Source organism: Phoca vitulina, unplaced genomic scaffold (genome assembly GCF_004348235.1).
Source record: "Phoca vitulina isolate PV1807 unplaced genomic scaffold, GSC_HSeal_1.0 scaffold5, whole genome shotgun sequence".
Taxonomy (NCBI): Eukaryota; Metazoa; Chordata; class Mammalia; order Carnivora; family Phocidae; genus Phoca; species Phoca vitulina.
The window spans coordinates 59,187,536-59,215,282 of NW_022589708.1; the positions used below are offsets into that span (position 1 = coordinate 59,187,536).

Sequence of the window (27,747 nt, forward strand, 5' to 3'; positions counted from 1 at the left end):
CATTTAAACCGGGTTAGGAATAAGTGGCTCAGGAAAACTTTTCAGGAGTAGAGCTATATCTTGAGGGATACCTTAATGGAACCTTAAAGGACTGGGGTTATTCCAGTGTGAAAGAGAGAGTAGAAATAGGCCATAGAAAGCATTTTAAACATAATCACTGGATTGTAAGAAAACAGAAGTCAGGAAGAACCTGCATGTTCAAGAAAATTCAGGTAGTTTATATGATTTGTTGCTACATGTCTTTGGAGGAGTTGAGAAAGTTTAGCCTGATCAAGTGGATAGAGGTAATCATGAAGGGTCTTGCATGTCACCTTTATAAAGTGCACTTAAAAAATCTGAAACCAGTGAGTAATATGATCAGATATATATTTTAGAAACTCACTTTACCAAGGATACTGGAGGGATGCCTGGGTGGCTCAGTTGGTTAAACATCTGCCTTTGGCTCAGGTCATGATCCCAGGGTCCTGGGATCGAGTCCCGCATTGGGCTCCTTGCTCAGTGGGGAGCCTGCTTCTCCCTCTGCCTGCCACTCTCCCTGGTTGGACTCTTTCTCTCTCTTTCTCTGTGACAAATAAATAAAATCTTAAAAAAAACAAAAACAAAAACAATCCAAGGATACTGGAGAACAGATTAGAAAATGTGAGAGCAGTGGTTGAGGCCTTCAGAGGCTATTGTAGTATCCCGGCAAGCAATAAAGAGTACTTGAACTAAAGAAGTAGAAATGGGAGTGAAATGAAGTATGAAAGGGATTGAATTTATTTATTCAGTATTAATATGTAGGTATTTCCAGGTAACTAGCACCTGCGAAGTGTCATGTATTGTGCAAGGTACTGAGCATATTAGTCATGGCTTCTCATAGTCTAGTGAGAGAAACAATGTTTAAGTTAATAGTGACACAAATTACAACTGTGATAAGTACTGTACCAGAAAAATACAGATGCAATGAAAGTATACACCATGGAGACCTAACACTGGAGGTTTAAGTAAGACCTTCCTAAGGTAGGACAGTTAAGTGGAGACTTAGGAATTAGCCAGGCCAAAAAGAAAGGAAGAACATTCTAAGCAAAGGAAGAGTGTATATTAACATCCTGAGCAGGAAGGACTGGTAAATTCAATGCCCATATGGCTAGAGCAGAGTAAGTAAGAATGGAAAAAGTTGGAAGGTAAGACTATAGAGAAGGTTTATTTATTTATTTATTAAAAGATTTTGTTTATTTGAGAGAGAGAGACACAGCGAGAGAGGGAACACAAGCAGGGGGAGTGGGACAGGGAGAAGTAGGCTCCTGGCTGAGCAGAGAGCCCAATGCGGGGCTCCATCCCAGGACCCCAGGATCATGACCTGATCTGAAGGCAGACACTTAACGACTGAGCCACCCAGGCGCCCCTACAGAGAAGGTTTAAACAAACAAAATTTGTTTATGGAGAAGAGAGGAGGAGATACATCATAGGACTCCTAGGTTTCTGGTGTGGGCATGAGTGGCTGTGGGTGCCATTTCCTGAGATAAGGAAACTAGAACAGGTTTGATGGATTTTGATATATGAAGTATTGATTCTGAGATGCCTGGTGGGTTAAGTACATCCTCCCACCCTCACTCTACAGATAACTAGATATTAGGATTGGATTTTGATTTAGAAGTCTGGAATTTAGGGGAAAGGTCTGGTTTGCATGTTGTCTATAGATTTACTAGTTGACCAGTTATAGATGGTAGTTTAAACTATGGGCTTGGATGAGGTCACTGAGATATGTAGAGTGATAAAAAGGTTCGCAGAATCTCAGAGAACACTGGTAGCTACACGAAAAATAAATACACAGGGAAAAATTCACTATTAATACAAAAGACACATGACAAACTGAAAAATATCTTTAACTTATAAAGCAGATAATGGGTTAATATCCTCAGTGTACAAAGAGATAAGTCTATAAGAAAAATAGAACCGTTAACAAATACACAGTTAACAAAAGAAGGAAAACAAATACAAAAAAATTAATGAATATTTGAAAAAGCAAAACCTGAAAGTGAAAGTAATTTGTAAGTTTTCACCATCTATCTCATTTTTATTGATTTACTTTTTAAAATCAATAATTGAGGACATTGTTAAGAGACTGGAGGGTGCTGATGGATTGATGAATCACATAATTCTTAAAAATCTATTTTTTAAAGCACTTGTTTCTCTCGTTCATAAAAATTTAGATCCCACTTGTTAGCATGACTTTAGTGCAGAATTTGAGAGATATGGAGAATCCAACTGGATGATCTTAAGGTATCCAGAGATAGGCAAAATAAACTAAGTAGTAATGAAAATTAGCTACAATCTTAGTGGTTCATGGAAGAATTAAGTTATGTGTAATTTGAATCTGGTTTATATGTCTGTAAGAGCACCTCTTTTGGGGGGCTCTGATAATTAACTTCAGTGCCTGGGATGGTAACCCTAACTTGCTTGAGTTGACAGTTTTTACCAGTAAGTCATAGTTTTAGCCCCAGGAAGCTTAGGTAGGAATGATCTATGTATTTTAAGTTCTTGTAATGTTTAAGAAAATTAGGCAAATATCAATTTATTTCAATTAAAAAATAGTGTTATGGGTGAGTATTATGGAAGTAGTCAGAACAGATTCATACATAGCATCTTCAACTCTGATTTAAGGTTATAGAAGTATAAGGGTTTTTTCCCTCCATATGAATAATTGTTTTACTTCCATATTCTTGAGCACAGATTATGAGACTGATCTAAAATTCATTTACAATTAATAATGGTTAATATTTACTGAAGAAGTCTGAGCTCTCCTCACTCCCTTTACCAATAAGGATACCTGGAAAAGGATAAACCCACTTATTTCAGTTACCTACTTTCTAAAAAATTCGTGTGAACATGCTGCTTTTAGATGAAATATTAAATACAATGTTTTGGAATGTTGTTTTTAAAATAATAGGTTTGGAGTCATAAAATCTTAGTAGTTAAAACGTGTCTCTTTGTAACTACTATCCATTGTCAAAGTGCCCCGTGCAGCTACTGAGAATAAATTAATTCCCATCTATGTGTGATAACCTTTTAAATATGACCACTAATGGGGCACCTGGCTGGCTCAGTTGGAAGAGCGAGAGACTCTTAATCTCAGAGTCATGAATTCTACATGTTGGGTGTAGAGATTACCAAAAAAAATAAACTTAAAAAAAATATGATCACTATTATGTTCAACCATGAAGACAACTGAATCCCTGCCCTCCAAAGATCCTTAGTTTCCTTAGTGGCTCTATGATTTTAAACCCCTCACCATCTTGGCTTCCTTCTGGTTATGCTCCAGTTTAACGGGGCCCCTCTCAAAAAGTGACACACTCAGAATGGTAAATCATATACCATATATGGTCTGAAATATACCAAGTGTTAGTTAACTTTTTATCCTAGCCATTGAAATGTCTTAAATTAAATTTAAGATAATAAAATTTAAGATAATAAAAAGGACTGGTAAATAATAGAAATGGATCTATTGATCCTTTATCAAAAGAAAATTGAAGGGTTTTAATAAAATAAACTTCACATTGAGTAAAAACTTTTAAAAATGATAACTCATGACCTTCTCAGAGACTTTGTTGACTTGGGGTGAGCCTTTTTTTTTTTTTTTTTTTTTTTAAAGATTTTATTTATTTATTTGACAGAGAGAGACATAGCGAGAGAGGGAACACAAGCAAGGGGAATCGGAGAGGGAGAAGCAGGCTTCCCGCTGAGCAGGGAGCCTGATGCGGGGCTTGATCCCAGGACCCTGGGATCATGACCTGAGCCGAAGGCAGACGCTTAACGACTGAGCCACCCAGGCGCCCCTTGGGGTGAGCCTTGTCCTGGAAGTTGAGAAGGACAGCGAACCAGGAACCTATGATCATTCATTTCTTATTTATTTTTAGTAAATAGAAGTAAAATTGAGACCCTCTGGTCTCTAGGAGATGTGACTGAAAATGTGTGGTGAGTTCTTTATGACAGTTGAGCGTCATGCTACATTTCTATTCTTCATACGTAAAAAAATTCTTTCTTTCATGTAGCACAAACCTATAGGGAAATGAGAATAAAATATAGCACATTCTTTTTTGGCAAGGAATGCTTACGTGTTTAAAACAAATTAACTTTTTAAGGCAGCTCTGAAGAAGTAATTTATTTTAAATAGGTGAACAGTTTACAGCTCTTGTGGGAAAACTTTTTCCCTACTTTTCTTCATCATAGGATTAGGCCCTATGTTTTTAAATTAAATCCTTTAATTTTTGCTGTTAACATTTAATTTACTTGATGACCCTATACTATTAACTTTTGACCCAGTGAACCCAGGATGGTATATACAATGCATATACCTAATTTTAAGGAAACTCTTAAAAATAAGTGGTTTGAAGTATCATACATACTAATTTTTTCCCCTTTTGGGAGGATGTATTTTATAAGCATAGGGTTTTCTTTAACAATTAGATATTTATGCCATTGGCAAAACAACCCAAAGCTCATGTGACTTAACTGCAATATTTTTAATAAAATGCAAAACTACTAATATATTATGGTGGATACAAAACTTTTCCTGACAAGAAATTCTTATAGCATATGCCCAAACGTAATGATCCTCCCATCTACCTTTATTTATACACATACTTCCTTTAAAAGGAAAGGAATATAAAATTGAAAGTTCCTGAAGTTTAATCCTTTAGATGTAAAAAATGTTAGTAATACAGTTGTTAATTATGATAAAGTTCAAAGCTTCTTGTAAATCACTTGATGTAAAAATACTTTTATTTGCCCTTGGGACACTAGACCTGTGGACTCACTTTTGAACATCCTCCGGCCCCCAGTTATAAAATACATCATGTGTATTAAAGAATACTGAAAAAAAATCAGGAATGATCTAGAAGGCATTGCTTCAGAAGGCCCCTTAACAATATACCACTTTACTCTCTCTCCCAATTGACAAAGGAAGACTCTGTATTTGTCTTTCGTGTCTTGGTATTATTGAATTTCATTCATTTAGTATTATTAAATACTATACTTTGTTTTTCTTCTTCAGGAAAATTGCAGTTTGTATCTTGTGGAATAGATGGTTCCATCTTTCAGGCATCAGAAAGCAAAGCGGAAAAGATTTGGGGAGGCAGTGGGACCCCTCTGATCTACCTATGCCACACTAACTTTACTACAAGGGTGGCTGTGGGGGTGTATTCACTTTCATAATTTTGGAAGCATGGGTAGGTTGAGTGCTGTTAAAGACAGTAGAATAGGAATGAAAGGAAGCTCAGTTCATAGGGAAAACTCAGTTTGTTAGTTTATCTAATTCCTAATGTGGTATATGTGTATAGGTATGTGTGTGATATATGTTTTAAAGAAATCCTGGTGAACTAACAAGGTATGAAATTGTATTTTGTTATATAAAAATATGGATCCTATTATTTATTGACCTTTTAATTTGCAGCCTTTTAATGATTATTATGGTTATCTTTAAGTGTGCCATGTTTACCTTATTCAAAAGTGAACAGATAGTAAAGCAACAACTGCTGTGTGATAAAAACTTAGGTACGGGGGTATAAACAAGGTTTCTGATCTCTAGGAATAGTGGAGGTTGTTTATGCTTCTGTATAAGCCTTCATGGTTTGCTAATTAGGTAACGTGATTGTAATTTCATTATTTAAATACTAAGGGAAATGTTGTAAAATGTGCTCTATTATTATCATCACATATTATTACGTGTAATAATTATTGTAATAATTATTACTTAAGTAAATGGAAGTAATAATTATTACTTAAGTAAATGTAATAATTATTACTTAAGTAAATGGAAGTAGTTTTATGTGGTTTTACAGTCTTGGGTGCAAATAATAGGATTTTGGACTAGGGTAGTAATGGTTGGGATAGAGATGAAGAAGAATCTAGAATGACTTTCTAGTTCCTGGCTTGGTTGTAGAGTACAATAGTGGTATAATTAACCAGGATGGAGGCAAATGGAGAAGAACAGGGATTTTGGCTTATGTGTATGTGTGTATACGGATGTGGAATAGAAAACTGGGAAAGGGGAAGGAGATGAGAAACTCAATGAAGACATATTGAATATGGAAGATTGTCACTGGGATATCCATATAGAGAAGTTCAGTAGGGAGCTCAGCAGGTGTATCTGAGGCTTAGGAGAAAGGTTGGAGCTGGGAGTGGATGTCACTAAAAAGGTAGTAGTTGAAATTTTGGGGGAACTGGATGCCATTGCTCATAGAAACTGAATATAGTGAGAGGAAATGAAAACCAACATTAGTAAATGGGCAAAGTAACAGAAGGCAGAAAAAAAAAATTAAGCATAAATAGCAGAAGGATGGAAGGGAGCACCAACAGAGCTCAGAGTTCTAGAAGCCAATGGGGGACAGGATTCAGGAAAAAAGAGTCAGGAGTATCAGAAGATAAAGACAGGTCAAGTAAATTGAAAAAGATAATAGGATTTGGCAATTTTGTCATTAGTAATGTTTGCCAGAACATTTTCAGTGCGCTGATGATGGCAGAATTCTGTGTTGGGTTGAAAAATATTTTATTTATTTTTTTATTTTTTAAAGATTTTATTTATTTATTTGCCAGAGAGAGAGCACAAGCAGGGGGAGGGGCAGGTAGAGGGAGAAGCAGTCTCCCTGCTGAGCAAGGAACCGGATGTGGGATTCGATCCCAGGACCCTGGGACCCCCTGAGCCAAAGGCAGACGCTTAACCAACTGAGCCACCCAGGCATCCTGAAAAGTATTTTAAATTGAGAAAAGTTACAATAGATTTATATTATTTCAAGGCTTTTCATTTCTTCTTCAAAACAGAAATAAAGGATCACTATAGGGAGTAGTTTATAGAATTGAGGAGGGGATTCTCCAGTGAAGAGCGTTTAATATTTATAAAATGTGGGGAGAGTCAGCAGAAGAGGAAGAGGAGAGATTAAAGAGAAGAGGGATAAAGGTAAAGAAAGATCTGTAGGAGATGAGGGAATGTGGGATCAAGGATGTAGTAAAAGAGTTGACTTGGAAGAAGAGATAGGATACTCCTTCCTCTAAGATTAGAAGAAAGGAGGTGAAGATAGTTATATGTATAACTTGTAAATGTGGAACAAGAAGGTTAGGAGGTTCATAGCTTACAGTTTTGGATTTTTTACTGATAAAGGAGACATTAAAGATAAGGGCATAGGTGAAGTAGCAAGTTTGGGTTGTAGTAAGGTGGCATAAAATATATGCTCTAAGGAATGGAAGAAGGAATTAGCCAGGGGGCAAGGTTATTATCGAGAGAGACTGATGTACCTGGGAAACTAAGCTAGATAGGAAAAGATATGAAGCCATGCTGGAGATTGTGGTTTGAAAAAAAAAAAAAGGGAATAGTTGAGGAATAGAGGTTAAAATAAGATAAGAAAGCAGGTGTTTAGGGAATAAGGGAGTGAAAAAATTAGAACAATAAGTGATTGTGGTCTGAGATCAATAATATTGAAGTCTAAGGCTGTGGAACAATTTCCTGGTGATCAGAAGGTTGATGGTATGGGTCTGGGTATGGATCACTGAATGAAGTGGTTGTAAGCTGGTGTAGTCAGAGCTCAAGGTTGTTGGATGGGTTGTCCTTGTGGACACTGAAGTGGCACATGATGGCAGGAAATGCAGGGGAGGCAGATACTGGAAGTCAGGTGCCAAAGTCCTCTATAAATAAAGGAGGGAATGACTGGGCAATCAAGTAATGAGAATGAAGAAGAGGAATAAAAAATTTCCAAGACTGTTGATTATGCCCTTTTTGCCCTCACAAATTAAGAGTCATGAGGGCAAGGACTTGTCTTATTTAATACTGCAAATATTTGTTGATTAATGGATAAACAAATGATGATCTCATCATTTTGAATAAGTATTTATTCATGTTGAATTAGTATTTTTGGAAACTTTGGGTGTTTCTTATTACATGCAGTTGCTATTAAAGAATATACAACAAGATGAGCAAGATGTAGAAAAAAATTAATAATCCAAACCCAGAAATAACCACTGTTAACCCCTTTTATTACATTTTCATACCTGTTTGTTGTTCATCCTAGTAATAAATATTTAGCTATAATATCCTTTAATGGCTGAGTAGGTATTCCATATAGAATAAGGATATACCATAATTTAAGCAATTTCTTTTTTTTTTTTTAGATTATTATTATTATTATTATTTTTAAAGATTTTATTTATTTATTTGACAAGAGAGACAGCGAGAGAGGGAACACAAGCAGGGGGAGTGGGAGAGGGAGAAGCAGGCTTCCCCCTGAGCAGGGAACCCGATGTGGGGCTTGATCCCAGGACCCTGAGATCATGACCTGAGCCGAAGGCAGTTGCCTAACCAACTGAGCCACCCAGGCGCCCCTAAGCAATTTCTTATTTGGGGGGTATTATACTTATGTTTTTCTCTCTTTGTAAAAGGGACAATCTAATAGTTAAATTTTTGCTTTATTTCCTTAGGATGCAGACTTACAAGTGGATTTTCCAGTAGGATCTTCATAGCCAGCCTATTTTTCTTTGTTTTAGGCTTATTTCTAACAGCCTTGTTTATGTGTATTATTATTCTATGCTGGATTGGAATCAGAAAATTGGACAGTGTTGTAGGTACTGATTGATGTAGGCATGATGATGGCCACAAAAGTGAAAATTGGTAAGTAAAAGTCCTTTACAGGAATAGTGATGGGTATTTAAAAAACTTGGAATTAAGTGTAGTTTTCATGAGCACAATAAGAAATGATTCATGAGCTGAATAACAGGATATAGTGGTCAATTCATAAATGCATATTCAAATTAAATAAAAACCTCTATGAATAACCTACATTTGTTGACAGCGTCCAATTTTAGGGGAGGTTTTAATAAATCATGAATAATCATCAAGTTCACAGCTTCTTAAACTTTTTCATAAAAGTGTGGTTAATAGTAGAGAAAAGTGAAAAAAAGTGCCCTAGAAGCTTGATCCCAAACCAGAATTTTTTGTTTCTTGTTTTGTCTTAAATTTACTATAAATGTTGGATTACATATCGTAACAGTCTTATGTTTAGTATAAATATAATGCTTATCTATTTTTTCAAAGTCCCTGAGTAAAATTGGTATCTAAGAAGATGCCTCATGTTTATTCAGTAGCTTTTAGCACCCTGCATACTATAAGTTTTCTTTGCCTCCAACTTACTTTTAGAGGCAAGGTTCTAGGCTATTTCATGGTTGTACAATATGCTCCTTTTCAGTTTTCTCTTTTATACTTTAGCCCAGGCTATTTATAGTAGTGTATGGTAGGGAGTAGATTAATTGATGATTACTTACTTTGAACCTGAGAGTGTTTCAAAGACTCTGAAAATTTACAGAATGAAAATTTAATATCATTGCCAACAGACTGCACTACAAGAAATGTTAAAGGAAGTCATTCAGATGGAAGGGAAATGATACCAGATGGAAATATAGATCTACACAAAGGAATGATGGACACTGGAAAAGGTAACTACAGGGTAAATGTTTAAGTTCTTTTTACATTTAATTCTCTTTTAAGATAATCAACTGTTTAAACAAAAATAATAGCATTGTATTATGGGGTTTACAACATGCATTAGTAAATATATGCCAACAATAGCATAAAGACCAGGAGGAGAAAAATAGAAATAAGATAGTATAAGGATCTTTTATTATATGTTAAATGGTATAAATTCACTTGAAAGTAGACTGATAAATATGTAGACTATAAACCCTAAAGCAACCAGTAGAATAATAACAAAAGTGTTATAGGTAATAAGCCAACAAAGAAAAAAATGGAATAATAAAGTACTCAATCCAAAAGAAGGCAGAAAAAGAAAAAAAGGAACAATGAACAGATGGAACACAGAACAAATGGAACAAACAGAAAATAGCAAGATGATAGACTTAAATCTAATTATATCAATAATCACATTAAATGTAAATGACCTAAAAATCCTAATCAAAGGGTAGAGATTGTCAGATTGGATAGAAAGCATGACTTGATACACTTTACATATAAAGACACAAAAATGTTAAGAATGAAAGGATGGGAAAAGATATACCATGCTGATGCTGACATTAGTCAAAAGAAACTAGTGGGGCTGTATTAACATAGTAGAAACAAAGATTTCAGAGCAAAGAATGTTACCAGGGTTAAAGAAGGTCATTTCATAATAATAAAGGAGTCAGTTAATCAGGAGGATATAACAATCCTAAATGTTTATGCCCCAAATAAAAAGAGGTTCAAAATATGTAGAGCAAAATCTGATAGAACTGCAAGGAGAAACAGACAAATCTATAATTATAGTCAGAAATTTCAATATGTCCCCTTCAGTAATTGCTAGGACAAGTTGAAACATAGCAAGGATATAGTAAACTCAACACTATCCACCAATATTACCCAACTTCCCTAACATTCCACTAACAGTAGAATACACATTCTCTTTAAAGAGTACATGAAACTTTTACCCAGAGAGACCATATTCCTGGCCAGGGGTTAGCAAACTATGACTGTGGGGCCAAATCTAGCCTGGTTTTGTATGGCCTATGAACTAAGGATGGTTTTTGCATTTTGAGAGATTTCTTAAAAGTAAAAAAGAAAAGAAAATATGTGACAGGAGAAACTGTATGTCACCCACAAAGCTTAAAATATTTACTGTCTGACCCCTTATAGAAAAAGTTTGCCAATCTCTGTATTAGACTATAAAATATGTCTCAATACATTTTAGAGGATTTAAGTCATGCAAAGTATGTCCTCTGACCACAGTGGAATTAAATTAGAAATCAGTAACAGAAAGCTAACTGGAAAATCCTTGAATATTTGGGAACAAAATCATATGCTTCTACATATCCCACTGATTAAAGAAGAAATCCAAAGTGAAATTAGGAAGTATTTTGACCTGAGGGAAAATAAAAATACAATATATCAGAATTTATATAAACGAAATGCCTACATTAAAAAGTACAGAGTCTCAAAGCAATGACCTCAACTTCCACCTTAAGAAATTATAAAAGAAGAGCAAATTAAACACAAAGAAGCAAAAGAAATGAAATAATAAAGGTCAAAGTGGAAATCAATGAAATAGAAAACAAAGATCAATTGAGAATATCTATGTAATCAAAACCTGGTTGTTTGAGATCAGTAGAATTGATAAACCTTTAGCCAGACTGGTTAGGAAAAAAAAAAGGGAAGACAATTATCAGGAAGACCAATATCAGGAATGAGAGAGGTGACATCCTTACAAATTCTACAGATATTTCAAGGATAATAAGGGAATATTATGAACAACTTTAGGCAAAAAATTTAACAACTTAAAAATGACCAAGTTTCTTGAAAGACATAAACTACCAAAGCTGACTCAAGAAGAAATAGATAGCCTGAATGGTCATATATCCATTTCCAAAAAATTGAATTTTTAGTTTAAAACATTCCATAAAGAAAAGTCCTGGTCCACAGGATTTTACTGGTGAATCCTTCCAACATTTAGAGAAAAAAATACCAACCACACACAAACTCTTCCAGAAAAGTGAAGAGAAAGGAATACTTCCAAGCTTGTTCTTTGTGGCCAGCATTACCCTGATACCCAAGCTACACAAAGACATTACAAGAAAAGAAAACTCAGGCCAATTTCCCTTATGAACACAGATGTAAAAAATTCTAGACAAAATTTTATCAAATCAAATCTAACAATATTTAAAAAAGATAATATTTATTGGGTGCTATTTATCCCAAGAATACAGGATTGGTTTAACATTCAAAAATTAATCATTGTAACTCACCAAATTAATCTAAAAAAGAAAAACTGATCATCTCAATAAATGCAGAAAAAACATCTGACAAAATCCAGTATTCATTCCCTATTTAAAAACTTAGCAAACTAGGAACGTAAGGGTACTTCTTCAACCAGATAAAGTGCATCTACAGAAAACCTATAGATAATCCCATACCTACTGGTAAAAGACTGCATGCTTGCCCCCTAAAATCAGGAACAAAACAATGTCTGCTCTTACCACTTTTTTTAAAAGATTTTATTCATTCATTCATTCATTCATTCACTCATTTAGAGTGTGAGTGGGATGAGGGGCACAGGGAGAGGGAGAGGGAGAGAATCCCAAGCAGACTTAAATGCTGAGCATAGAGCTCCATACGAGGCTGGATCCTATGACCCTGAGATCATGACCTGAGCTGAAATCAAGACTTAGACCCTCAACTGACTGAGTCACCCAGGTGCCCCTGCTCTTACTTTATTCAACATTGGAGGTTCTGCCAGTGCAATCAGGCAAGAAAAGAAAAAAATACATTCAGATTGGAAAGGAAGAAATAAAACTGACATAATTATCCATCTGTTCCACTTGGTGGAATCTACAAAAAGCTACTAGAACTAATTGGTGAATGTAGCAAAATTGCAGAATACAAGATCAATATACAATAATCATCTATATTTCTATGTTCTAGCAACAAACAACCGAAAATGGAAATGCAAAAAAATGTATCATTTACAATAGCATAAAAATATTGAATATTTAGGAATAAATCTGATAAAAGGCATGAAAGATCTGTACGCTGAAAACAGCAAATACTGTTGAGAGGAAGTAAAGACAGCTTAAATAATTGGAGGGATTTACCTGGCTCAGTGGGTTCATATTGTTAACATATCAACTCCCCTTAAATTATCTATAGGTTCAACACAAACCAAATCAAAATCCCAGTAAGTTAAAAAAAAAAAAAGACAAGCTGATTCTAAAATTCATATAGAAATGCGAAGATCTAGAATAGCCAAAATAATTAACTTTGACAAAAAGAACAAAGTTGGAGGGCTGATACTACCTGATTTCAAGACTTATTAAATATCTACAGTAATCAAAACAGAGTGGTTTTAGTGTAAGAATAGGCAAATAGATTGATGTAATGGAATACAGAGTCCAGACATAGGCCCACATACAGAAGGATAATAGATTTTTGACAAAGTGCAAAGGTAATTAAGTGAAGAAAGAATAGTTGTTGTTGTTGTTGTTTTTAACACAGTGTGTTTGGAAGAACTGGATATCCATATATAAAAATAGGAATTTGATTCATATCTCACACCATGTAAAAAAAGTATTCAAAATTGATCATAGACCTAAACGTAAAACCTGACATTACTATTAAACTTCTAGAGAAAATGTAAGAAAATTTTTGTGACTCTGAGTTAGACAAAGATTTCTTAGGGGCGCCTGGGTGGCTCAGTTGGTTAAGCAACTGCCTTCGGCTCAGGTCATGATCCTGGAGTCCCGGGATCGAGTTCCACATCGGGCTCCCTGCTCAGCGGGGCGTCTGCTTCTCCCTCTGACCCTCTTCCCTCTCATGCTCTCTGTCTCTCATTCTCTCTCTCTCAAATAAATAAATAAAATCTTTAAAAAAAAAAAGATTTCTTAGATGTGACATCAAAAGTACAATCTATAAATGAACAAATTGAGAAATTGGACTTAATCAAATTTTTACAAACTTCTATTCTTTAAAATATACTGCTAAAGGAGACAAGCTCCAGCCTGAGAGAAATATTTGCAAAGCATGTAATAAAGGATTTGTATCAAGAATGCTCTCAGGGTTCCTGGCTGTCTCAGTCAATAGAGCATATGACTCTTGATCTCGGGGGTCATGAGTTCAAGCCCCACATTGGGTATAGAGATCACTTAAAAAATAAATAAATAAAGATTAAAAAATAAAAGAATGTAACCAACTCTCAAAACTCAACAATGAGCAAACAAGTCTCAAAAAATAGGCAAAAGACTTGAATAGTTCAGCTTCACCAAGAAGATAACCCACATAGCAAATAAGCATATGAAAAGAAGTTCAACTTTATTAGCCTCATTAGTCTTTAGGGGAAACATAGAGTAAAACCATGATGGAACAACTGGATATCCATATACAAAAAAAAAAGAAAAAAAGTATACACATCTATTAGAACAGCTAAAATGAAAAATGTTAAGGACGTGGAGAAATTAGAACTTTATACATTCCTAATAGGAATGTAAAATGATATAATCGGTTTGGAAACAGTTTGGCAGTTTCTTGAAAAGTTAAACATACACCAATATATGATCCATTTCATTCTAGGTATTTCCATAAGAAAAGACAGCACATGTTCCTACAGAGATCTGTACATGAATATTCATAGTAGCTTTATTTTTAACAGTCTCCAATTTGAAACAACTCAAATGTCACCAACAGATAAATGGTTAAATAAATTGTGATATATTCATACAATGGAATACTACTCAGCAATAAAAGGTAGTGAACAATATTGTTATGTGCATCATCATGGATTAATTTCAAAACAATATTCCGAGTGAAGACAGAAAATACAAAATTCTAGAAAATGCAAACTGATCTATTGGGACTAAGGGCAGACAGACCAATGGTTGTCTGGGGAGAGAGGTGCTAGGAGGAGGATTACAAAAAGGCAGGGGAAATTCTTAGGGTTGATGGATATATTCACTGTCTTATTCTGGTGATGGTTTCACAGTGTTAACATTTATCAATTGTATACTTATCAATTCTATACATGTTAAAAGTTACCAATTGTACACCTTTTATATACGCAGTTTATTGAATATCAGTTATACCTTAGCTTAATACATTTAAAAATGTGTCTAGAAAATAAAGGAGGGGTGCCTGGCTGGCTCAGTCAGTAGAGCATGTGACTCTTGATCTTGGGGTTATAAGTTTGAGCCCCAGGTTGGGTATAGAGATTACTGAAAAATAAAATCTTAAAAAAGAAAAGAAAGGAAAATAATTTCAATTGAAATATAAAAGGGAATTAACATTTATTAGAAATATACTAAGCAGCAAGTACTAGGTAGGTCCTTTAAATAAGAATGACAGTATATGTAAATATATCATTTTCTATGTGCCAAGTTCTGTTATATGTACTTTCAATATATTAAGGTGTTAAATCCTCACAACTCTTTGAGGTATAGGGACTCTTATTACCCTCATTTTACAGATGAGGAAAAGGAGGCATTAAGTCACAATTTCTGCATGAGAGAGCTGAGATTTGAACCTGGGAAGTCTCTTCTTTTAATAGATCTTTATGACATCCATTAGGCTACAGAGTTTTAGTTCCAGTTTACAAAATGAAAGAACTGTGACTCACAAAGGCAGTAACTTTTTCTGGATCACAGAATTTATAAGTAATGTCAAGATTTAAACTCAAATTTGTTCTACTCCAAAATATATACTCTTCTATACTAGATTGCCTCCATTTAGATTTGTGGTTCAATAGCAGAACTGATGGTATAACACTACTGATAACTAAGATAACTAAGTCTGAACTATGTGATCCACTCTCTTCCGTACTCCTTTTACCATTCAATAGTGCTGTCTGGCATGTTTGTTGACTATAGATTAGAATATGTTTTATACCGGTAAGCAACTAAGAGCTCAAAAATTATTTGTTTTTTGGTCTTGACAATTCTCTTTTCAGTATTCATAGTATAGCTGTGTCTGTTGAAATTAAGACATTGAATGTGTGACTTTGGAGGATTTTTTCAGGCTAATATTAAAGCCGGTAATTTATCTATGCACTTCTATAAGTGGAATTAAATAGATGTGTTCCTATATCCCTAAAATTGAACTGGAGGATTTTTTTTTTTTACATTTCCATGAAATATTCCTTTCCTGTGAGTGTGTGTCTCTGTGTGTGTATGTGTGTGTGTGTGTTAAATTATGGTTACTAATCTGGGAGATATAGTTTGATATGTGGTCCAAGTGGCACCCAAGAAGATTTTCTTGGTTAAAGTCATGAGAGTAAGCAAGAACACAGAAACATTTCTAAGTTGCCAAAAAAAAGTATTCCATTATATTGAAAGAATTCAATAGACATAAAACTCTTATAATAAAAATGTTTTTAGGTGAATTTTGGATGCAATAGGACATTAAGAAAATTGGCATTGGAATCAGACAGATCTGAACTCAAATCCTAGCTCTGCCCACTCACCAGCTATGTTACCTTGAAGATATAACTTAACTTGGGCCTCAGTTTTCCCATCTGTGAAATGGGTTAGTAATACTTCATTGAGTTGTGAATGTTAACTAAATGAGATAGTAAATATTGGAACACTTAACATAGTGTCCAACATACAGAAAGTACTCTAATAAATGTTCTACTGCTAGCTACTTTGAAGGTACTTCTACATAAATATAGAAATCCAAAGCCGTATTAGATAATGATGAAATGCTAAAATTATTTTATGATATAATCTGTGTACAGAAAATATCAAATAGATTCTAAAAACTCTTAGTTCAGGGAGTATCAAGATTGACCCTTTTCTATTTGAAGAAACATGTAGCCTAGTGCATTTTAAAATTGAACCTTCTTTAAAGGTGAGTTTCTATCTATGTGGTTCCACAACCAAGATTTGCTTTAGGGATGGAAATTCATGTTCACCCTGACAGTGTTATATAAAACAAACTCCATATTTAACAGCTAAATAATTTGAATGACTTATGCTAATGTAAATTTTATATTCTGTATTTTTTAAGCCATAGCCTTTATATAAAGGTATACAGTCAAAGAAAAGTTGCAGATATTTATTTTGCTTGTTGTATCTTAAGACACATAATTTGTATAAATTGGCTAGGAGGACATTCAGTTAAAAATTCAAAACTTTCAGGGGTGCCTGGATGGATCAGTTGGTTAAGTGTCTGACTCTTGATTTTGTCTTAGGTCATGATCTTGGGATCCTGAGATGGAGCCCTGCATCAGGTTCGCCACTCAGCAGGGAGTCTGCTTGAGATTCTCTCTCTCCCTCTCCCTCTGCCCACCCCCGTGCCCCCGCTTGCGCATGTGCTCTCTCGAATAAATAAATGAATAAATAAATAAATAAATCTTTTTGAATTTTTAAATTTTTAAAAAAGATTTTATTTATTTATTTGACACAGAGAGACAGCGAGAGAGGGAACACAAGCAAGGGGAGTGGGAGAGGGAGAAGCAGGCTTCCCGCTGAGCAGGGAACCCGATGCGAGGCTTGATCCCAGGACCCTGGGATCATGACCTGAGCCGAAGGCAGATGCTTAATGACTGAGCCACCCAGGCGCCCTAAATAAATCTTTTTTTAAAAAAAAAATCCAGAACTTCCAGTGAGATAATCCAGAAAAAAATAAGTCTTTCAATTTTATTCATTTGTTTTGTTATTCTCACTAAGGGGTCAGTCAAAATGAAGAGATGATGTTTAATAAAGGACAGCTTTGTCTGACCTGAAGGAAAGAGTTCCAAAGCTAGATTACCTTCTTTGAAATTGCTTTGAAATTGATACCTAATCTTACAGTCTAAGTTCATACATAGCCATTTGATCATCTTCATTGTATTTCCTCATTAGTCCATAGAGTTTCAATCAATTTCTATATGGTGCCGACTTACATGTGTACATCAAGAGGTCCAGTAGCTTATCAAGAAAGTCTGAGTCCTCTATCTTCTGGAGACATCTCATTTAGATCTGACATTAAGTTCATTTTTTCCTTCAAGCTATTTCTTTCAAATTTCTTGGCTATTCTTATTGACAACACAAATTTTCAGACCTTCAAACTTAAAAACTTACATTCATTTCCTTATTTTCTTATCCTCCCATAGGTAAACAGGGGTTAAACTTGTTACTTTTTATAGTTGTTCTTTATTGTATACTTCAGATATGTCTCTTTTCATTTTTAAAACTGCCCATTTAATCCAAGCTCTTAATTGTCAAGTTTGTATTCTAGGCTCTTATATTATATTGAATTACAGCCTCTTGGTATTCTCCTTAGTGCCCATCTTGTCTTACCCCTTTCCCCACCATCCCACACAAAACACAAAATACTTTTCATCACACACTCTATAGAGAAGTATTGCTAGGTGAATAAGGAACACCTGATTGACTCGAAAAAGGGAATTTAAATGGAATCTCCTTTCCTTTCAGTGATTCTACCTAGAAGGAAAGAAGAAGAGCAGAACCTTCAGGAATTGAATCACAAATACTGAATGGGAGACTGCTGCTAGAAAGGGATTGATAATATATAATAGCCATTGGAAAGATAAAAGGAGACATAAAATTCAACTTTTGCTACCTATTCTTTCCCTTTTTGCTTTCCACATACTTCAGCTGTGAATCTTTCTATGTGCAGTATTTATTTTGTTTTATTCTGGTTACTATAAAGTTATCTAAGAGGCTAGGAGAACTGATGGAAGGGAAAAAAAAGGCAGTCTATTCTGACTACAGTGACCAAAGGAGTTCAATTCACACCAAACATCTTTCTCCCATTTAGAAACATCCTAGTATTTAAGGCCTTCTACTATAAGCCCATTACTAGTTCTTTTCCTTTCTATTTCATTTCTCTCTACTCTCATATTTGTGTTTTCTGTTCCTATCAAATTATCATGCCTCCTGGGCAATGAAATATCTGTTCCTGCTCTGCAATGGTTTTGTGTATTACCATATCTCTAGTGCCTTGAACAGTGTCTAGCACATGGCACATAGTGAGCACTCAATAAATCTTTGATAAGTGAATGAATGGTTATCTTTTCTCTCTGGCAATCAAAATCCATCACCACTTTAAAAAATTGACATAAAATTTGCCTATTCCAGTAAATTTCTATCCATTATCAATCTAGTTTTAAATCACTTCATTTTCCACTTCCCCTTAGCAGTTATTTATAGTTTGCATTTGATTAATATATTCTTATTATGTTACTTTTCAAACACTCCCGAATCCTTTTTACATATGCTGTATTTTCAATGAAAATACCTCAAATTCTTGGGACACCTGGGTAGTTCAGTCACTTGAGTATTCGACTCTTGATTTTGGCTCAGGTTATGATTTCAGGGTCTTGAGATTGAGCCCAGCATCATGCTCCATGCTCAGCAGGGAGTCTGCTTGAGATTCTCTCCCTCCCCCTTTCCCTTTGTCCCTCCCCCTGCTTGCGCTCATGTACACTCTCTCTCTCTAAAATAAATAAATCTTTAAAAAAATTAAAAATTAAAAACCCTCAAATTTTATATATTGTATATGTTGCTCAGCAGTGCCTCACGTGCTGTAGAAAGCTAGGTACTCAATAGATGGGCAGGCTACCTTTTATGACATTCTCTGGATCATTGTGATCTGCCTTGAAAGGGAGTTTAGATACATAGATAGGTTCTATTTTTTGCTATTTCCCTCCTATATTATGTAACTTTGAGTAAAATCGTTCCTTCAGTGCTCAGTTTAAGAACAAATTAAACTATTTCCTAAAGAAAAAAAACATTTTAAAGTTATAGAAGTATCTATATGTTCGTACATTTCTCCAGAAATATTTAATGTAATATAAAAGTTCTAGACTAGTCAATTTGAATCTCTTCTTCTTCTCTTTTTTTGTGTTATGGAACACTTCATGAATTTGCGTGTCATCCTTATGTGGGGGCCATGCTAATGTTCTCTGTGTTGTTCCAGTTTTAGTATATGTGCTGCTGAAGTGAGCACTGAATCTCTTCTTGTAATTTCCATAGAGATGTCCATGTAGCAAAGAAACTGAAATAGTATTATGTAGAAAATATCACCAATCCTAAAAAGACCCCTAATTTCTTCAGAGAGGAAACAGAGATAATATCCTGATTTTTGCAGTACTTAAGCTACTCCTTAGTTGTCTCATGAAGGAATTAATGTAGTAGAACACATTCGAGGAATTGCTGAGGTGTCAGAATAAGAATATACAAAGTCTAAGACTATTTTCTATAATGTATTTTTAAATAGATTAAGAGTCATGCACTCTCTGGCTTCTTTCTCCATCTACACTATCTTCTGGCATTAATAAAGTTGGGCAACATATATAAAAAAGCAGTTTCTAAGGATGCCAAACTAATAGCAGTTTCTGGATCATTCCCATTTCTTCCTCTGTGAAAATCTACAACACATGGGTTACTCTAAATATTTCCCCCAAAACCCAAAGTGTTAGGTTGCCAAAGAAAACTTACCAGGTAATATTACTATTTGCCTTTATGTAATCATTTGAAGTACATACAAAATCAGACATTAAAATGAAAATATCAAGCCATAGAATTGAGTTTTAGTTTTACTGACATTTATATATCACACTTCCTGTTTATGATTTGAGAAGTGCAACCATGCAGTGCTTCTAGTAAAAACTGAGTGATTGAGAACAGTTTGAGGATTATAATGACAACTTATCCAAAGGAAATAAAACCACTAACTTTACTGCTGCCTTCATTTGTGGAATTGCTATCTTTGTTGTGTAAAAAGCTGAATATTTTTCAAACATCATTTACTAATAGTGTAGTTAAAAAGGGGAACTTGGTGGTCTTGTGTCCCTGAAACACATGCATGCACGTACACACACACACACACCCACACACACACACACACACACACACACACACACACACAAGGTTAATACTTACAAAAATTTGCTTTTTATCCTCCTTTTCAGATGTCAGTTACCTATTGGTTATTGTTATGCATTAATTAACAGTCCCAACCTGAAGGAAGGAAAGGGTAGAGGTGAATGCAATTCTTAAATAAAAGCCCCTTTATTTGTTCTATTTGAAGCCTAATAATGTGAGTTTATCTTTTGGTGTCCACTTCAGGGTTTGTGTGGGTATGTGTGTGTGTAGAGACAGAGAGAGAGAGAGAGCACCCAAGTGAGCAATGACTCTTAGTTAGACATCCAAATCCATGTTCTCATTTCTTTTTGGCCACACAGATAAACTTATTCCCAGTCTCCCTTGCAGGCAGGTGTGGGTATGTGACTGAGTTAGAGCCAATGGAATAAGAATGGCAGTTATATGCACTACTTTTGAGTCTCCTAAAAAAACTCCCCTTCTAATGGGCTGGAATAGACAAGACCCCACAGGAGACCTTGGAAGTTTGGTACTGAAAGCCTAGGTACTAGAACACCTTGGAAACTAAGTACTGAACTACTCCTTTATTTTAGCAAGAAACTTGATTATAGCAAATATAATTTGAGCCATTATACATTTTGGGGTTGATCTGTATGGCAATTAGCCTACCCTAATTAATTTAAAATACAAAACTTATATTTGCAGTGTCCCTATGATGCACAACTCCATTGGGCACTATTTACATTATAATGTATGTAAATGGCATTTCCTGAAGCAGCATTAAGAAGCTACAGGTATGTATACATATGGATATACATAAATCTTCATCCCAGGAGTTATGCAACAATGTAGTTCTGCCAAACTAACTCCAACTACTCTCCTGGGTTTTATTGCACACAAGCATCAATTTGTATAATTTTGTATCTGTGCTAACAGATTGAGGTGGAATGGATCATCCAACAAGAATCTTAAGGGGAATGTGTATACTTAGGATACAAATCAGATATCTTTCTTAGATTTGTTCATCTGTTAGCTACCTACTGTACTTATAACCTAATACCCTCTGGTATGCATTAGGCTGAAAGAGAGTGTTAGGATCCCTCATCTGCCTCCGCCCACTCCAAGCTTACTGCTATGAGTAATACAAATTTTCTGGTTTTTACTTTCCTTATCTGTAAGATGAGAGTTGGATTATGTGACCTCAAAGATCCTTTCACTAAAATTCTACTATAATATTGATATAATGTCAATTGACATAATTGATATGTCAGTAGTTATGAAGCTATTGGTAGAAATAATTGTTAATGTGAGTGTTCCTTTGGATTCCAAACTGATTCTATAGAGGTCCTTAATAGTATCTTGGAAGTTTTTTTAAAAACGATATTTAACTTGCACCAATTCATAATCAAAGAGGCACAACAGAGGTTCCATTCTTTTCCTAAATAAAAACTTCTAAGTTGAAAAGGTGTTTAACTCATATTTTTTAGGGTAATTTTAAAGTAGGTGTCACCTGATTTCTTTACTCATGGGTGGAAAAGTACCAATGCTAATGCAGAACATGATATCTATTGAAATAATATAGCATATTGCAAAAAAAAGTAAAAAACGAAATAGTTGATTATATAGTTGTTCACTGAATTTAGTAGTTAAAACCTTAAATTTTATTTTTCCTAATTGTATATTTATGCTCTTAATGTTTCAATGTAGTAATAGCTAATATTATAGCAAGTTCAGGATCATGGCAAAATCACCAAAGTCATAGTTATCTTTGTTGTAATTAACACACTAAATCACATTTTTGGTATAGCTATTTGTCTGCTGTTGGGGTTTTAATCTCATGGATTTCAACTTTGGTTAAAGCTAAAATATACATTATCCAGATTTGGTGCAGGCATGGAATTGGCTTTACTTCAAATTCTTTTACAGCAGGAAGCTGCAGAAATATGGACCTTACTCTGGGATGATACTGTTTTAGAGAGGAGAAAGGACAGCGTCTATCACATTGTCCAAAGTGGAGTTTTTATATTAATAGAAAGCCATGTAGAGGCTGGAGTAGATAAGAAGGAATCATAGTGATTTTTTTTTCCAAGCAAAAGGAATAAAACAAAAAAGAAAGCCTGTAGTAGTATTTTGAGTACAAGTAGACAAATAGAGATTCTAAAATATTCTTGGGGCGCCTGGGTGGCTCAGTCAGTTAAACGTCTGCCTTCGGCTCAGGTCATGATCTCAGGGTCCTGGGATTGAGTCGCGCATCAGGCTCCCTGCTCAGCAGGGGGCCTGCTTCTCCCTTTCCTGCTCCCCTGCTTGTGTTCTCTCTCTCTGTCAAATAAATAAATAAAATCTTAAAAAATATCGTTTACAATACTGCAGAAATTGGGAAAAAAATCTTTAGAATGAGGGCATGGATAGATACATTTTGGTATATCCATATGTTGGAATGCTGTGCAGATGTTAAAAACATGTTTTAAAAAATATTCAATAACATGAAAGAGTGGTCATTAAAAACTATAAATCCTTTATCCCTATTAAACAGGAATCGATCTTATTCCTCTTCATCCCCAGTATAAATAGGAGCATAATGGAAGAGATGTTTAACAGAAAGATGCATAGATAGTGAATTTTAGAACCTAAAGTGATTTTTAGAGATCATTTAGTCAAAATCCATCATTTTGCAAAGGAAACTGATACTCTGGGAAATGAAGTGTCTCACCTAAGGTTTCAATCCCTTTAGCACTGTCACTTGCTAAAACTGAGGTTTTCTTACTCCCCGAATTTGGAATGTTTTATTTTCTACTATAACATGCCGCAGCAGAGATTGGGTCAGGCCAGAGTCCAGAGAGTAATGAAGGGAAAGCCAAAGTCTAGATATCCTAATCTATCCTTTCTTTTGGCGGGAGGGGGGTGGGGAGTACAGGGCATAAGGGGATGATAATGACTATTCATAAAAGATCTGTAGAGGTATCTATATGTGGACATATCTATATTTCCTAATAATTCTAAATCTTTAACTTTTTTCTTATTCAATAATACAACTTTAAAAACTCTTGGTGTAGAACCCAAATCATTTCTTTGTCTCACTTAAGTAATACTGGTAGTGGACGTGCCTAGATTACAGCTTAGGACTATTCATTTATTCATTTGCTTTTGTCTGTCTCTTCCACTAGAATATATCTTCCAGCAGGACAGGCCTATATCTTTTTTTGGTTGACTCCAGCACCTAGCAAGTGTTTGACACACCAATCAATAAGTATTTGATGAGTGAATGAATAAATGATAGCTACTAAAAACAGTAATCCTTTATTTACTTAGACTAGATTTCTTCTGGATATTTTCTCATGTTTTGCAATTCCATTACCAGTCTAAATTAATTTGAGAATTAGGTGAAACTGCTTTGTTCATATGCTCTGTATTTCAGTCTAGAATGATAGAACTGTTTTGTAGTATTAATTTAGGCACTCTTAAAACTCTTGTGCCAAGTTTGCTTAGTTTGGAAATGACCTTGGCCTGCAATTTTATTTAGGTTTCCATCCACAGATGAATGTGTACATCTGTACCATGAATTAGTGGTGTACGTGTGAGATTAAACTGATGATGAGTCAGGAGGCAACACTGTTGGGTGAGCATATCTGAAAACAGGAAAAAAGAGATGATGATACCTTAGGCTGAAATAAGTATATATTTAAAATTACATCCTCAAATTAAGTGTAAGTTTTGAACCTGACAAAAACAAGTAAATATTTTGAAGAGTGGATTTCTCCCTAAAGGTAAGATATTAAAACCAAAACCAAAACACTGAACCTAAACTTAAATGTTAGTCTCAATTTTAAAAGGTAGTCCACATAAATTTTTCTCCTTAGCTTTATTTTCAGTATGAGTATGTAGAAAATGAAAAGATTTTTTTACAGCAAAATTTTTACCAGATGAAGAACCTTAAAAATATTGGCCTTTTAAGCTCATTTCTAGGAATTTGTCCTAACTTAGGAAATAATCTGAAATGCTAAAACAGATTTAAGCATAAAAAAGTTCATAGCAATACTACTTATAAGAAACTAAGGAAAATAGCTTAAATGAGCACTTAAGGAAATACTACTCAAGGAACATTATGCAGCCATTGAAAATGTTTTTGAGGACTTTTAAATAACTTGAGGAAACATTTCTGATATATTGTTATGAAAAAAGGCCGTGTACTCAAGTAGTTTAAACTTCATAAGCTTAAAAAACTACATGGAAATACGTCAACCTAAATAGTCAATTGCCTGTAAATAAAAGAATTATTCGTTATTTTTTTCCTGCTGTCCTTAAAAAAAGATGTTTTCTTTACTTATTTTATTTAAACATATCTTCAGAATTTTCTTCACTTACATGTACTAATTTTATAATCAGAAAAATAAATCCATTACTTGTCATAGATATATGTTTATGTCTCAATGATATGTTTTCAGTGTCATCACATGAATATAAATATTGTTGACCAATAGGAAAGTTTGATATTATTTAAATTCAAATTATGGATTTTCCAAAACAAATGCTGATACATCTCCTATAAGTTGTAAAATTATAAAGATTTAATATAATTTAGTAATGATTTTAATATAGCAGGCTGTCAATATGTTCGTGGATGATGAAGATGGTTAGAGTAAGGGCACCTCAATTTACCAAGTTCCTTGAATCTGTCAGTTAAGTAGCACCTCTCCCACCAAGGGTTTAATGATATAGTACAGTGTCAAAAAGCTGTCCCTAAAATTGCTCTTAGTTTGTGTGGTGCACTTTTGCAAACTATTATTTTGTACTTCAAAAAGAAGAGTCTCTTATGTGCTAATTTTTCAAAAACACACAAGACAGAAAAATTTGTGCTTGTTTATTTTGGTCAGCTGTGAGCTTCAGGTAAGATTCTGTGATCTGACATAACTAGTAAAAAAGGTTTCTTGTGGAAATAACTGTCAACAGCACTTACCTTGTAGGCTTGTGATAAGTGTTAGAGATCATGTATGTAAGGTCTCTTAGCATGCATTGCACACAGGCCTTCAGTAAATGATGGCTATTATAATAATATATAATAGTACTGTGACATCTTACTCTTAAATTCCCATGTATAGGGTGAGCTGAAAAAATATGAATTGCAATCTATTTAAAAACATTATTCTAGACTTCCAGATAAAGATGGGGGAGTAAAGGCAGACCACAAAGTCTTCCACTCCAAATACCTTACAATACAGGAAAAACAAACAACAGTAAAAATTCCTTTAAAAACAAAGAATGTCTACAACCTAATCAGTGAAGACCAAAATAATACTATTATTTCGAAACCAATACTTTGGAATATCAAGAATGGCTGGAAATCAAATTCTCAACAAAAGGGAAGACTGGCAATCCCAGCACACTCCCCTAGTCAATTCATTCTTCTATTCTCCTAGATGATTACGCCTTGTCTCTTCTCCTAAGTCTCTCACATCTCCCCACTCTTCACCCCAAACTCTTGTTTTATTGATAAATAGAAGCTGTCACAAGAAAAACTCATCTTTCTTACACCCTATCTATCACCCTCTCTTCATCTATACTTATACTTCCTTTATAAAGGATCAGCTATCCCTTCTTTTAAATAAGGCATGCCCCTTACCTGTGCCCCCATTCTATGTTTTCTTGTAAACTCAAGGATTGTGTTCCTGTGATTATTTCCTCCATTTCCTGCATCCTCATTTTCTCTCTCTTTACTGGATTATTCTAACCTGTAAATACACTGTAATATTTCCCATTCTAAATATACCATCACCCCCTTTCCCCCTCTACTTACTGAGTGAGCTCATTTCTCTACTCCCCTTTATAATAAAACTTTTTAAAGACTGTGCTTGCAGTTTCCACTTCCTCGCCTTACATTTTCCCTTCAGTCTATTCCAGTTAGGAATACTGTTTCCCCAGTCCCACCTAAACTGGGCTTGTTGAAATCACCGATTAACTTCTTGCCACATCATTTTCCTCTTCTCAAATGTTTGGGACCCCAGGCATATTCCTCACCCCTTTTTTCCTTCTCCATCAACATTTGTTTTCCCTTGGGTCATCTCATCAAGTTGTTTTTTTTTTTCCTTTTTTAATGTTGCAGATGTTCTTGGGACTCCTAAAATTTGTATTCTATCCCTCATATCTCTGTTGAACTCTGAACTCATGCTCAACTGCCTACCTAGGAACTGCACTCAGATGTCTAGCAAGGACTTCAAAGTTAACACATTCAAAACCAATCTTGTAATTTTCTTCTCCCCCTCAATTTACTTTTCTCCAGGTCTTCCCCTAGGTCAATAAATGACATTACTTTCATCCCATTGCTCAAGACAGAAATCTAGAAGTCATCCTTAATTTCTTTCTGTGCTGGTTACTAAGCTGTTATCTCTTAATAATAAATCCTTCCACACTCATACATTTTGTGATGCTAGGATGGGACTCTGCAAACTACATTTCTATTTTGCCAGCTGAATCCTTGCTGCATTCTCTTAATAAGGTGTGTTAGAGAAAGACTGAAAGTCAAGAAGAGAGGGGAAAAGAACCTGCTCCTTCTTGTTGGCTTTCTGCACACGTCAGGGTTGCCCCAGTTATGGACCTTCACTGTCACAGTGGCACTCAGCTCCAAATTTCAACTATTTTCCATTCCCTAGAACCAGCCCCAACATACTGAACATACCCTGTCAGAGGTATCAGCAGCAAATGGGCAGCAACCTGTCTTCTGAGGCCAGGGTTCCAGTGTCTCCCCTTCTAGCTTCTGGGTTCTAAAAACTTCAGGTCTTCCTTGTGTTTATCTAGTATCAGGGGTAGTGGCTGCTTCCTGAAGTTACTCTCTTATTTTAGTGCTCCTTTTTTGCATTTTCAGTTCTACAGCACCTATCTGACTGATTCTTTATACTCAGTTATTGCTATTGAAATACTTAGCAGCAACCTGAATTACTCCTCTGAAGCATGCATCATCTCCCTCCTTCTCATCACATTTAGAACAAAATTCAGCCTCCTCACAACCCCTTTTGTGATCTGGCCTGTCCACTTCTCTAGTCTCATCTCTCACCACTTTCTGGTTACTCATTTGGCTCTAATAATTCTGTCTTGAACACACACCACTTTCCCACTACAGTATTTGCTCTTTTCTGCATCTGGATTGCTCAGGTCTTTCCCTGGCTTACCCCCTCACTTCATTCAGATCTCTTCTCAGGTGTCATTTTACAGAGAGAGGCCTGCTCTCACATTCCATCTAAAATGCACAATTCCTTCCCCCATCCTTCTAGTTTCTTACCTGGGGTTCTTCTTATTCCTACCTGACATTGTTACAAGTTTATTTATTTCTCCCTCCCCTATCCCTAACTAAAAGCTTCATCAAGGCAGGAATATGATCTTATTTACCACTGGTGCTGGCACTCAATAAATTCCAGCTGAGAAATGAATTTAATAAATTGT

At 35.0% G+C, this 27,747-nt stretch overlaps 1 long non-coding RNA gene and 1 other non-coding gene across 2 annotated transcripts in view; both read right to left on the reverse strand.

Annotated features, from left to right (window-relative positions):
- LOC116631673 overlaps positions 1 to 27,747 on the reverse strand; it is a 69,700-nt gene that overhangs the window by 33,705 nt on the left and 8,248 nt on the right. The window lies entirely within an intron of this gene.
- Positions 19,335 to 19,441, reverse strand: LOC116631872. The gene has a single exon (XR_004299310.1). It is a non-coding gene; the product is annotated as a U6 spliceosomal RNA (small nuclear RNA).